We start from the raw sequence: 14,692 nt of genomic DNA on the forward strand, positions 1-14,692 counted from the left end.
AAAAAAGAATTTGTTACTCAATGCAACTTAGGCAAGGTACACGTTTTTCAGACAAAAATTTAAGTTCTTTCAATTACAATATATGTAAGTTTTTTCATCAAAAAGTATGATATAATTGGTATGTGCGGAAAGACTATTTTAATCACTATTATAATCTGGTAAAAGTAATACGACTATAAGAAATTGTCAAGCGTAGTTTTTTTTAGAAAAGGTGTAATATTCAATATAAATAACCTCGGCATAACGCAGTAATGACGAGGTTTGGCTATCGGTATCGGGGTTTGGCTATAGATAAGTCTTTGGATCTGATTTTTTCATAAAAGCACGTAATGGTGTTTGCTTTCAATGAATGCAGCTTGGCATATCTAATCAGACATTATTTGGGAAAATTATCCATGAAAAACCATTTTTTAATGAAAATTAAAGTTATTATTTTCAATACCATACCTAATTGAGTATGTTTAACAATAATGCCACGTTAGATTCAGATAAACTATGTTAGTATTAATTTTTCTACAAAAGTCGTTTTTGCAAAAATAATCATAACTTCTAGCCCGCTTCAAAAATACTGTTTTCGGTATTTAGTATCATTTTTTGAAATACTCGGGACTGATTCGGCCATCTTTAAAAAGTAGCTTATTCCATTTAGAATGCGTAAACAATTAATAAAACCGAGGCGATAAACTTTATAAACAAACAACTTTCATTTCCAAACTCGTTTTGTTTTTATATTAGTAATAAACTTTAATTGACATTTGGTTTCTTTTATTTTTACAACAATAATTCGAAAGTAGCATAAGTTACTTTTAATTTATTGTTATATTGATATATCTCCTGAAAAACTGTTAAAACAGACGATTCGGTTGTTTAAAATATTTTGCCATTATTTACGAATTCTTTGTTTGCATAAATTAAATACGAATAAATAAAAAGTTGTTCGGTCTGCCACTAACAACCAGTCGGATTTGTTTAATATTATTGGCTTTTTTTTATGACTTTTTTTGTTCTATGCCTTAGTTGCATTGATCGTCCATAAATTACGTAACGCAAACTTTCACAGTAAACAAAATAAGAACGATCAAAAGTTTTCCTTTGCAGAATCTTATTTTAAATAAAAAATCAAAATCACATTAAATTTAATGAAAATTGCTGCGTAAACGAGCTTTATATCTCCTACTTCTGTTTTTTATTTTGTGATGCATAACTTATCGACGATCCCCCGATGTAAGCATAAACCATTTTATGCAGAAAAAAACGTTAAAACATATAAAAGATGTAAAAATTGATAAATAAAATAGAGTGGGCTAAGAAAATATATAGACTATATATTTTCACTACATTATATTGAAGAGTGACAATATTCTCTTTCTTCACTCTATATATTTTTAATCCACTCTATTATATTTATCAATTTACATACTTATATTGTCATATACATATTGTCACACTATATATATTGACAATATATATCAATATATTGTCATATATATATTGTCATATACATATTGTCACACTATATAAATTGACAATATATATCAATATATATATTGTCAATTTGTTGTTAAATTTAATTTTTTTAAAGTAAACTATACATTTTAATTAACTTTATTTATTAATTAACAAATTAATTAAAAATAAAACACAACTTTTTATAAAGTAGATAGGTATTCATTTTTGATAAAATTTATTCATTATAATTTTATGTTATAATATTATTACAATCAAATAATAATTGCTACATTGGTGCATAATATTTCACTTTTTTTAGCGTCATTATTAATAATAGCTTAGACTTTATTATAATAAAAACAATATCTAAACAATTAATATAATATAGTTATGAAAATAGATAAATTATTTATCTGTTATAAATATCAATAAAAAATTAATAATTGTTTAAAAAACTAATTGAAGGTTTTACTCAAATAATGATATAGTTTTCTCTCTATTTTTGATAGCATTATATGCTTTTCATAAAGGTAATGCCATAAAATAAAGTAATGATTATATTATACTGCAGTTATTTTTATTATATTAAAACAATTACTATTATATTAGGTTGAGCATAGTAATTGATTGTTTTTTGAAAGTTATTATTTAATTGTTATTCTGCATTTGTATACAAAACTATTATATATAAACATATTTTATATATATATATATATATATATATATATATATATATATATATATATATATATATATATATATATATATATATATATATATATATATATATATATACATATATATATATATATATATATATATATATATATATATATATATATATATATATATATATATGTATATATATATTTATGTATATATATATATATATATATATATATATATATGTATATATATATTTATATATATATGTATATATATATTTATATATATATTTATATATATATGTATATATATATATATATATATTTATATATTAAATTTTCTAAAAATAAATTATTATTTGTGTTAAGAGAATTCGATTAAGTCTATCGTTAATTGAAATGGGAATTTGTTTTAAGATTTTAGGGGGATGATTCGAATTTATATTAATATACGATAATTTATCATTAGGTTTTCTATAAGGCCTATAAGAATTTTCTGAGAGGTTAAATGTGACATCAAAAAAATTTACAATTTTTAAATTAATGTTTATCTCAATTTGGAAGCCAATGTTTTTGAATATTTCTATAATATTTTTTCTGACTTCGTCAAGAACAATCTTTTAAACATAAAAATTACTCAAAAGTGACTATGCTGTTTAAATATATTTGACAACTAAAAGAAAAAAATATTAACTTTAAATTATACTGGCCTATCCTAAAAACTGCGCCTGCCTATAATAACATTTCCAAAAAATGTATACTATGTTTACAAGAAAAATTTTAAATTATTACTCATTTAGATCAAGAAAATTTACTGAATAAGAATTCACAATTAATTTCTAAATGCAGACATGAAAATAAGTTCCTTTTAAAAAATTATAAAAACAAATGACCTGTTCAAATTTATCCTAATTCTAAAGAATTTTTTTCGTAATTTTTTAATCATCTAATGTAGTTGATGCAACTTCCTGATTGCAAAATACTACAGTTATTACATAATTAATTGCAACAATTCCCAACTTCCTGTGAAATAATTTTTCTATAATTTGAAAACTTTTTTATGTTTAGACATTCTTCTTGATGAACCTACTGATGGTGAAACACAGTGTTGAAGTAATGAAAAATTAGATAAGTGTTTTTACTAATTTATTATTGCTCTGATCTTTAAGAACATTGAAATAGGAAAGTAAAATCAAAGGAACTTTGGCATGCATTATCATTAGCCAACAAGGAAATTAATCAAATAAGAAAGTTTTGTATTGTTTTACCAGACATTTTGTCACACAACGTTCACATAGTTGCTAAGGTATTTGTAACTTATTATATTTTTATTCTGTTTTTCACATTTAAATTACGCCTTCTACTTATGTGTAAATCTTTTTTTGAATTAAATGATAATACATTTATACCTACAAATGTCTATCTAAAAGGATTCTGGCATTTCACAGAGCATTGACCCTGAACTAGTAACTGCTATTGACTTGTATGTCAAAGAAGGTGTATTAAGCACAAAGGAAATGAAGCGTCTATTGAATATTCAAGTGAAAAACAATTTCAATAGAAACTGGTTCCGTTCTCCCAGAAATCTTAAATAAAAGATTTTCCCCTCGTAATTTAACCATTTACAATCACATTGCTATTTCAAGAAGAAAGTTATGTCAATCTTTTATTGATCAAGAAAGTCTCTAGTTGAAGATTAATGAATGGAGAGAAGCAGATCCTGCAATACATATATACTTTAGACCTAAAGGTTTATAATTAACGTTTCATGAAAAGTTTTTCAACAAATCACTTTCTCTGTTGCTTTAACCAAAATTTTTGAATTTCAGGGCATTCAACGGAAGACATTAATATAGACAGTGACTCTGAAGACAACACTGTTAGACTAACTGGAACAAAAGAAACTTCATTACTGTTTGTTTATCAAAATGCATGGCAGAAAAGGTTGTTAGCCAAATATGGGAATGAACTTGTGTTGTTGGATGCAACATATCGTACCACTCGTTATGCATTGCCACTTTTCTTTTTTGTAGTGAAAACAAATATAGATTATTAAGTGGTTGGCTTATTTGTATGTGAGAATGAAACTGAGGAATCAATAAGTGAGGCTCTATCATTTTTAAAGTCTTGGAATAATGATCTTAATCCTAAATATAGAATGTCTGACTACTGTGTTGAAGAAATTAACAGTTTGGAGAAGGTTTTCGAAAGTCGAAATTTACTTATATATTTTTCAAAATAATAAGAAAAAAATATAATTAAAAATTCATTCTTATTTAATATATTGTGTTTATGTAAAAAGGAACAAGAAGCGAGCAAGATATTATTTTATTTTTACCCATACTTATTTCAGGCTGTGTTGTATTTATATGCGATTTTCATCGTGAGCAGGCGTAGGATCGATAGCTAAAAACTAAATGTAATGGCTTAATGGAAGATAGGCTAAAGATTATGGGCTTACTCAGAATAATAGCACATGCAGACACATGAAATATGTGAGTCTGCAATACAAAATTTAAAAATTTCTTCATATTGGACAAACCATGAAGCTCTAAGAAACTATATATCAAGATATTGGTTAGCAATAAAACATGTAAGTTTGATTTCTTGGAAGTTTAAGATTTAAACATAACTTCCATTTTTTTAAACTATTTTACTTCTACAAGACTGATCATGAGTTCATATGTAAGTCATATGGAAAGACAAGTCATGGAAAAGAGTGCATCTTTTCCATATGACTTATCGCTGTTTTATATAAAAAGATATCTAACAGTTATTAACAAAAAAAATCATGCTATAGAAATCGAGAATACAACACGAGTTATATCCCTGTCATCTATTCTATATCTCTAATCATTTATTCCAACTCCGGAAAAAAAAATCTGTTTTAGAAGTCAAAAGTACACAAACTATAATTACGGCAACCGTTTATAATTTGAAATCGAGGCGTACTTTTGACTTCTATTATATATTGCATACCATTTTAAACATTGTTTTTCACTATAGTTAAGTTGCATATATTCTGGGATAAATATTGAAATGGTAGGAGCAAGTTGTGTTTGTTTTGGTTATTCAGTTTCAAGTTATTTTGATTGCATATATATTTCCTATTCCGAATAAAAATAATGAATATAAAATAAAATAAAAACATCAATTGTTGATAAATGTAGTTACCTGACAGAGGTTGTGGTGGTAGGAATATGTATATTCAAACCATTATAGCTTATATCATATAAGCATTTAAGTTATATGCTTTATGAAAATATGTTAAAGATGTAGACATTTCATCGACTGTGTAACTTGATGGATGTATATGGATATAAATACTTAATATCGTATATTCAGAGATTATTTGTTTAAAATGTTAGCTAATAGAGCTTAATAAACTCTATATTCTATATAAAGTTTATTTAGCTGGATTAGTTGATCATTTATATATTACTCTTTACATTATGTTGGTATCTTTTCTGGAAACAAAAAAAAATCAGGAACAATTTTATCATTTTAGACAATTTAAAAGGACTTATTACTGTAAAAATAGTTTTCTATTTTTATCAAAATAGAAAAACATTTTTGCAGTAAAAAAAAATTAGGATTTTGATAAATACTTTAAAAAATAGCTAGTACATTAAAGCTTCTTAAATTAAAATTCAAAAGCTCGTATATAAATTTTTGTTTTTATTATGCTGTATTACAATTTATATAATAGCAAATAAAGAAAAATATACTTGATCCAATAGGGAAGATGTAAAAGTCTGCTTCCAAATATTGCATCACTAACATACATAAATCGAACAATATTTAATTAAAAAAATTACAATGTATCGAAAGAAGATAACAGAATTATATTTAAAAATCACTGTGTATTAAATTAATTTACAGAATTTTATTTCAAATCTTGATTTTAAATTTAAGCTATGATTTATTATCTGTTTTGTTGAATGCAGAAAAATAATACCTCCAAATCTAAGGTTATTTTCAACCAAAATAAGATGTTTCATGTTAATTATCTAGTTTCAAAGTCAGCTGCAGTGTATGATGATATACTTGACTAATCTAGCTGACTTTTACAGCCACTGCATGACAAACGTTTCTTTTGCTATAGAAGGCAATCAAAATTTGTAAACTAAATTTCTTAAAAATTGTTGCTTGTAACTTGCGATGATGCTTCTGCAAACCGCAAGTTGTTGAAAAGGCATTTTAAATGATTCCTTAATACCTAACCCACCACATCGAAATAAGACAATTTGTTACTGTCTTACTTAAAGTATGATTTATCCAACTTAAAACATACGGAAAAAAAAAAGATATATGTAAGGATGGTAAGTTTATACTTACCATCCTTACATATATCTTTATCAAAATCCCTACTCAAATAGTCAGCTTTCCAACTCGCTTTCCTGACAACCCGAATCATTTACTTACTCCACTCAACTTATGTCTTGTTTCTGATCCTATTCAGTGCTCAGTTTCTCCACATTCACCCTTAGGTGCTTCTGATCACAGTTTGATCTCTCTAAAACTAATATCTCATTCTTCTTCATCACCTGAATCCCCCTATTATCGAACCTCTTACAACTACAGTAAAGCTGACTGGGATTCTTTCCGTGATTTTTTTCTTGATGGCGCTTGGGTAGAAATCTTTTCCCTTCCTGTCAACAAATGCGCTTCTTACATAACTTCGTAAATTCAGGCTGGGATGGATTCTTTTGTTCTCTCTCGACGATTCCAGGTCAAGCCTCACTCTCCTCCATGGTTTTCCTCACACTGTGCTGCTGCGATTGCCAATCGAAACCGTTACTTCCATATTTATCAGCAAAACAATTCTCCAGAAAACAGACGTCTGTTTATTACTGCTAGAAACAATTGTAAAAAGGTTTTGTCTAACGCCAAAAACCGCTATTCTCAGGTCATGAAATCTCGTATCTCATCTCAAAAGTTAGGCTCTCGTGGCTTCTGGAGAATCTTTAATAGTATCAATAATAAGGGCAGATCTTTAATTCCACCTCTCTTGTATGGTTCAGATTGTCACCTCACCTAAAGACAAAGCTGAATTTTTTGCTAAAAATTTTTCATCAATATCATTTCTTGATTCCACTAGTTGCGTTCTACCTGATATTGCCAACAAACAGGTTGATCCATTGTTGACATTCGTATCACTCCAGCTTCTGTATCTAAAGTGATTTCCTGCCTAGACTCTTCTACAGCTTGTGGCCCGGACAACATACCTATTATTGTCTTGCAGAAGTGTTCTCCGGAGCTGTCGTCTATACTCTCAAAACTATTCAACAAGTGCTTATCAGAGTCTTGTTTTCCAGCCTGCTGGAAAGCGGCATCTGTTATCCCTATCTTCAAAAATTCTGGAGAGCGATCTGATTCGTCTAACTACCGTCCCATAAGTCTTCATCCTATCATGAACAAGGTTTTTGAATCTTTAATTAACAAACACTTAATTCTCATCTTGAATTTAATGAACAAACACTTAATTCTCATCTTGAATCTAATAATTTACTTTCTGACCACCAATATGGATTTCGATCTTCTCGTTCTTCAGCTGATTTGCTAACAGTAATAACTGACAGGTTTTATCATGCATTAGATGAAGGTGGAGAGGTTTAGGCCATCGCTCTTGACATTTCAAATGCTTTTGATAAAGTTTGGCATGCTGGTCTTCTCCATAAGCTTTCTTCTTATGGTGTATCCGGCAACATCTTTAAGATCATTGAATCCTTCCTTTCCAATTGTAGCATAAAAGTTGTCCTCGATGGACAACACTCTTCTTCTTATTCTGTAACTTCAGGGGTTCCTCAAGGTTATTCTCACATCTTAGGTGGCATTGTTTGCTGATGATACTACCATTTATTCTTGTCGCGATAAGAAGCCAACAATCTCTAACTGCTTGGATGGACATTTGAGCTTGAAAAGATTCTCACTTCTGATACAGCATTGGGCTCACAGTGGCTGGTGAACTTTAACTCAGATAAAACTCAATTTTTTTCAGCCAATCGTTATCGCAATAATTTAGATCTTCCTATATTTATGAACGGTGATGTACTCGATGAGTCATCTACGCTTCATCTTTTAGGATTAACTCTTACTTCCAATCTTTCTTGGAAACCATATATAAAATCAGTTGCAAAATTAGCATCTGCTAAGGTTGCATCTCTTTATCAAGCTTGTCACTTTCTTACTTCGGATTCAATTCTCTATCTCTATAAATCCCAAATTCGGCATTGAATGGAATACTGTTGCCATATCTGGAGCGGTCCTTCTAATGATGTCCTTTCTCTTTTAGACAAGGTGCAAAAACGCATTGTAAACATAGTTGGACCTGCTCTTGCAGCCAACCTCCAACCATTATCACATTGTCGTAATGTTGCTTCTCTTTCTTTTTTCTACAAATACTATAATTGGCACTGCTCTAAAGAGCTAGCATCTCTTGTGCCATCAACTAAAATTCATTCTCGTGTTACTCGTCTTTCAATTAAGTGTCATCCTTTTTCTGTGACTGTTCCTAAATGCTCCGAAAATGCTTATTCGTTTAGTTTTTTTCCTCGAACATCAGCTCTTTGGAATTCGCTTCCTTTATCTTGCTTTCCTAATTCGTATAATTTGCAATCCTTTAAGTTGTCCGTCAATCGCTATCTTGCTTTACAATCTTCGTCTTTTCTCTATTAGTAATTTCCAACTTTAATTAGTGGCTGCTTGCAGCCTTGTTGGAAGCAAAGATGTTAAAAAAAAAAAAAAAAAAGGTACTAAAAACATTCCCACTTGTTATAATAGAGTGGTTTGTTTAGTAATGTAGTGGGATACATGCCTAAACTTTTCTGCAATCTAGATTAAATATTTTTAAATATTCTTTTTTGACTTTGGTTAGGATAAATTAAATTAGGTAGTCTACTGTTTGAACTAAAATTAAGATCTGTCTCCAACAAATGGCAACTCAATAGCAGCTAAAACAGCATCAAATTTATTCAAATTTCAAAGTCCGCGCCATAAAAAGTCATTTTAAAAACATTTGATGCACTCTCAGTCCGGTCTCCCCATAAAGTTCGATTTATTTTACGAGACCTGTAGAAAACGGCCCGCGTTTCCAGACTAGTTATATACTATGACTATGGTTCAACGTTATTGATTATTACATTAAGCACTTTAATGGGAATAGTTTCTGATTTATTTACTTTATGGAATAACATAAAGTTGATTTGATCAGAATTTAGAGAAATTTTGTTACTTATAAAACTTAACTGTTCGTTTGCGTTTCAAGAAGTGTTTTTATATCTCTCTCGAAAATATGAAGATTGATATTATCTTGAAAAAGAGTACAACTTAGTTGTTAAACTTAATTCATTTATGTACCCTAGGAGTAATAACGTTCTTAAATCATAGTCTAAGAGAACCCCACAAATAACGACATACGGAAATTTTTGTTTCTATTTGTTTAAACTGTTTAAATTGCTTTCTGTCAGTCAAATAATTTTTGAACCATAGTAAATCATTATTTTTTACTACGTAGTATTCAAGTTTTTTTATTAGTATAATGTGTTTTACAGTATCAATATTTTTTGACAGATCAATTAAAACTTCTAATGTAAAGTAATTAGTGCTCAATGCGTGTGTTATTTGATTGACTAATTTAACCATTGCATGTTCAGTTGAACTTTTTTTTGAACCAAAACTGTTTTGATTAAACAGAAATAACTCATAACATAAAAATTGAATTCAAAACAACTCAACAAATAATTCAAAACATAAAAAATTCTTTGGATAATGATTAATACTTATTATTCTAAAAATTGTTTCTCAGGTTAAATATGCTTTTGGACTTTATTGCTTATAAATTTTGAAAAGATATTAGGGTTTAGTTTTCAAAGCATTTAGTTGATATATATAAAGGGGTTGATTTCGAATAAAGAAGGTTTGTAATTAATATACCGATCTTTAAAGTTTATTAGACAAGCTAGATTTTGTGCAAATATCGCAATTGAAGCAATTGCGATAGTTGCTTAATTTATATGGCATTGGATAAGTGAGCGATAAAGTTGAATTGATGTGTGTCAATTACAAAACTTTTTGCTTTGTATAATATTTCAATATTTTTTGGAACTTTGTTGCGCAGGGTTTCAATATAATTTATCCTTTTGAGATTTTTGTCGATGAGAAAATCAAAGCAAAGTGAAACTTTTGATTGTTTTATTTGAATATCGTCAATATATATTAGAGGCATATAAATTGGCATAACTTTTTTTTGGGAATTTGTATGAAATAGGGTCCATTTAGTTTTTCTATGTTAATTGATAGTTTATTTGATCCAAACCATTTTGAAATTTTAATTAGCTCCATGTTTATGTCCTAAAATAGTGTTATGATATTTATAGAAGACAGAAAAAACCTTAGTTAAACTAAAAATGGTAGGAAAATAAGCATAATTGTAGCTTGACGTTTATGGACGTTTATGGACAACAGGACAAGTTTGGACAACTGAATTACTTAGAAAGTTATTTAAATTGCTTCTGACAATTATAAAAATATAAACGGAGGGAAGACAATTTGAGATAATGTCTTTTATATTTTTAAAAAAATGGCTCAAGTTAAATAATTTTCGTAGTTTTTTAATATGAAAAAATTAAATAATAAAATTTACAAACATCCCTATTTTATTTTGGATCGTTGCTCATTATAGATAGATTGACCTTTACGAAACTCAATATTATGCCTCTTTTGGTATTTTTAGTCTGTAATAGTTTCACTATGTATAAAATGTTTCGCAATATTCGCAACATTTTTTTGTTTTATACCAAGATACATTTTAGGGGGTGTTAGTAAACTACAGCCATTTCAATAGTTTAAAGTGACTTTTTATATTAAAAGGAATATAAAAAAGATGCTTATTTACACAAATGTAATTCAAACTGACATACGGCACTTATTTTTAGAAAGATAAAAACTACTATACTTAAATGCAGTAAAAACAGATTATTGGAACGTATTTTTTTGATTTTACTAGGGAGCGTCAAACATGATGCATTGAACATGATGCATAGAACATGATGTATCGACCATGATGCATCGAAAATGATGCATCGAACATAATGTATCGAACACGATGCATCAAACGATTCATCGTTAAACAATGCATTAAAAGAGTAAAAATAAAATATAAAACAGCTTAATTTAAAAATAAAATTTTATTTAGTTATTGTTTTTTGCTATTAATCATCTACAATAATGACAAAGAAATTTTTAACAAATTAAAAAAAAATTTTTTTTTTGAGAATATAGTCAAACTTTAAAACTGTTCACACCATTCATTTTCTTCATTTGATTTAAGTTTTTCCTATGAACAAGTTTTTCAACTTTAAACGCAGACAGATTTGTTTTCCTGTCACCACAGATAATTCCATTTGTGGAAAACACTCCTTCAGAGCTGGAGGAAGCTGCTGGAATTGGCAATGTTCTTCTTGCAAAGCGGGAAAGTTTTGGATACTTAAAAGATTGGTTCCTCCAGTAACGAAGTATACCCCTTTTATCGGCAATCGTTATTGTTGTCAAATAGCTTTTTATCTTTGCCTTAATCTCCGCTATAAAAGAGGTGCTTCCTTCCGCGTTATTAACCACTTTTTCAAACGTTTGGATTTTCAAACTTTTGCAAGACCTTCTTACGTATCCAACTGTTGTTTTTTCTTGAGGCTGTGTATGTGTGTCTGTGTCATTGTATCTTCAGTTTTATCAATGCGGGATTGTGATGTGTCAGGTGACGTGATGTTCCCTTAGTTCGACATGTTGAACACAACATTTGAACACAACTTCATTTAAAGATATCTTGGTCATGTTGTACCTTTGCCCAATACCATGCAATTTGATCCTTTGTAACGAGGATTAAACATATTTGCATATGCGTATTGTAAAACTGTAGCTCCACATTCGGGAAACCTGTCATCCATTTGCAACAAGTAATGATCAGTGACTTCTTCAATCATGGGTTTGGGTGGATCATATGATATTGAATGCATTTCATCATCCAGATCAAAGATTTTTAGAATGATATAGACTACTGAAACCTCGTTCTCTGAACTTGAAAGATTGGATAGTTCTTCAAACTTTTCCAAAAGTTGAATAATTGTCCTCAATTGTTTAATGTCCTCTTTATCTAATATTTTTTTGATTAGTTTTTGTGAAACGTCTTTTTTACTACAATTTGGATAACAGGCGGTAGCTTATTAATTGATTGTATTTGATGGAGCTCACTGTTCCATCTGGTTAAGCAACATAGAACTGGTATTTTAATTGTAATATCTGGATTTTAATTGTAATTTTTGATGCTTTGATAATTAGTAAATATTTTAACTTCTGAAAATGATTCAAGAAGCCAAACAGTTTTGTCAGCTTATCACTCAAATTTCTCCACAGCATATATTTTGAGGCAGCACTTTGTACTATCAAGTTTATCTTATGATCACCAGAACACATCACTTATAATACTATCTTTTCTGGCTTTCTTCATATTTGCTCCACCGTCGCAAGTTATTGTTTGCGCACATTTGGTCCTAAGTTTAGGTCTTTTGTGAATCGATTTAATCTTTTTGCGATTTCTTCCTATGAATGCTTGCCAGCAAAGTGTTGCAATGTGATCAAAAAACGCTTCATTCGAAAATCCGAATCAATATAACGCGCAGTCATAGCAATGTATGCTGTTTCTGTGGTCTTGATGGTGCGCAGATCAGACGTGAATGATATTTCATCTAGGTGAGGTTTATCTTCATTAAATATTTTATTAACTGCTGGCTTCATTGCATTAAACAAATCTGGTATTTTGCTTCGAAAAACTGTCCTTGAAGAAATTGGCTTATACTGTCCTTTTGTACATATTTTCATAAAGTATTTAAAATCATCGTTGCCAGCTACATCAAATAACAGCATGGTACTTGATATCCACAGTATCATTGCAGCAACAAGTTCCGTCTGTTCATCGTCATTCCTAGACCATTCACTTTTAGAGAATACTCACTTCGTTGGTGTTTCGTCGCCAGACCTTTGCTCTTTTTTTGACTTTTTTCTGGCTGGTGTTCTGACAGTGGCTCCTCTCAATGATCTAGCACCAGAAGGGGACTCAAGTTACTTCTTTGCTACTAGTGTTTCAAAGCTGGGTTTGTGCTTTGTCCTAAGATGGCCTCTTATCCCTGTTGTTCCTGCAAAAGGCACCATATATTTCTCACCACATTCAATGCAGATAGCTCTGCTTTTATTGATCTCGGTGAAATAATCCCAAATTAAAGAAACTTTTGGCATCTAGAAGTAAAAAAAAAAAAAGTTTAACTTTATTGCACATGGTTTATTGTACATCCAAAAATCTATCTATATATTTATCTATCAAATATTAAATCAATAAATCAATCATCGTCAATCACACATCAAAAATCATGCTACATCTAAAAGAAATATTTTTAAGAAGATTGTTGTAGAAAATAATTACTGATATGTGTTTTTTGAATGACGTAAAAATTTAAAATGAGCAATATTTATATGTTTCCTATTAATAATTGATTAATAGTTGTCGTATTTAAAAGGCGTTTAAGTTAACAGTTTACGATTAACAATGCATCAAACGATTAGTTTAATTTAACGATATACGGACACATTGGGCAATCTATTAATTTTAAGATTATCAATACAATAGACAATCTATTTACTTTTTCGGTAAAAGTAAATAGATTGTATAATGTATTGATAATTCTTTGAGTTAATAGATTGTCCAATATATTATCAATCGGAAAAAGTTTTTCCCATGTGAAAGGCACAGGCATCGTAAGGAACATAATTCAAAAAATAACTAATTTAAGTGACAATACACCATTTTATAATTTTTCTTTATATAACACATTGCTAATTGTTCCGGTTCGAACACTAAATGTTCCATCAAACACGATGCATTAAACTACTAATTGCTTTCGATATATGGAACAGGATGAGTTGTTCAATGCATCGAACATGATGCATCGACGCATTGTTAAACGATACATTGCCGCTTTCTAGATTTTACTAATAAAGGAAATAATTGAATTTAAACTTTAGCATAATTCAAGATAATATTTAATAAAATTACCTCATGATCCATGCAACAAAGAATAAGATTATCATTTTCAAAATTAGTTAAGAAAAGAAATGATCATAGTTTATCAGGTTCATTATAATATTATTTAGAGATAAAACAAATTAAAAACAAATAAGCATAAAAATCTTAGGAATTCTTGCTGATAAAAATTTATCCTGGCTTCCCAAGAATAATTATACCCATTCTAAAATTATCAAAATGATTTTCGTTATGTATCGAGTTTGCCCAAACCTCAGTATTTTAATTCTTAAATTGACACATTTTGGACTAATTCACTGTGTCATAAATTTGCCAGAATATGATGGGCAAGTATGCAACCAACAAAACTCCAAAAAATTTATAGACTATAAAAATACTCTTCCCGCATCATATACTCTAAACACAATGATGAACATGTAAAACCACTTATGAAAGATATGAAAATGATGGATGTGTTTAAAATAAATACCTATCAGCATCTAATTTT

This window comes from Hydra vulgaris, chromosome 15 (genome assembly GCF_038396675.1).
Source record: "Hydra vulgaris chromosome 15, alternate assembly HydraT2T_AEP".
Classification (NCBI taxonomy): domain Eukaryota; kingdom Metazoa; phylum Cnidaria; class Hydrozoa; order Anthoathecata; family Hydridae; genus Hydra; species Hydra vulgaris.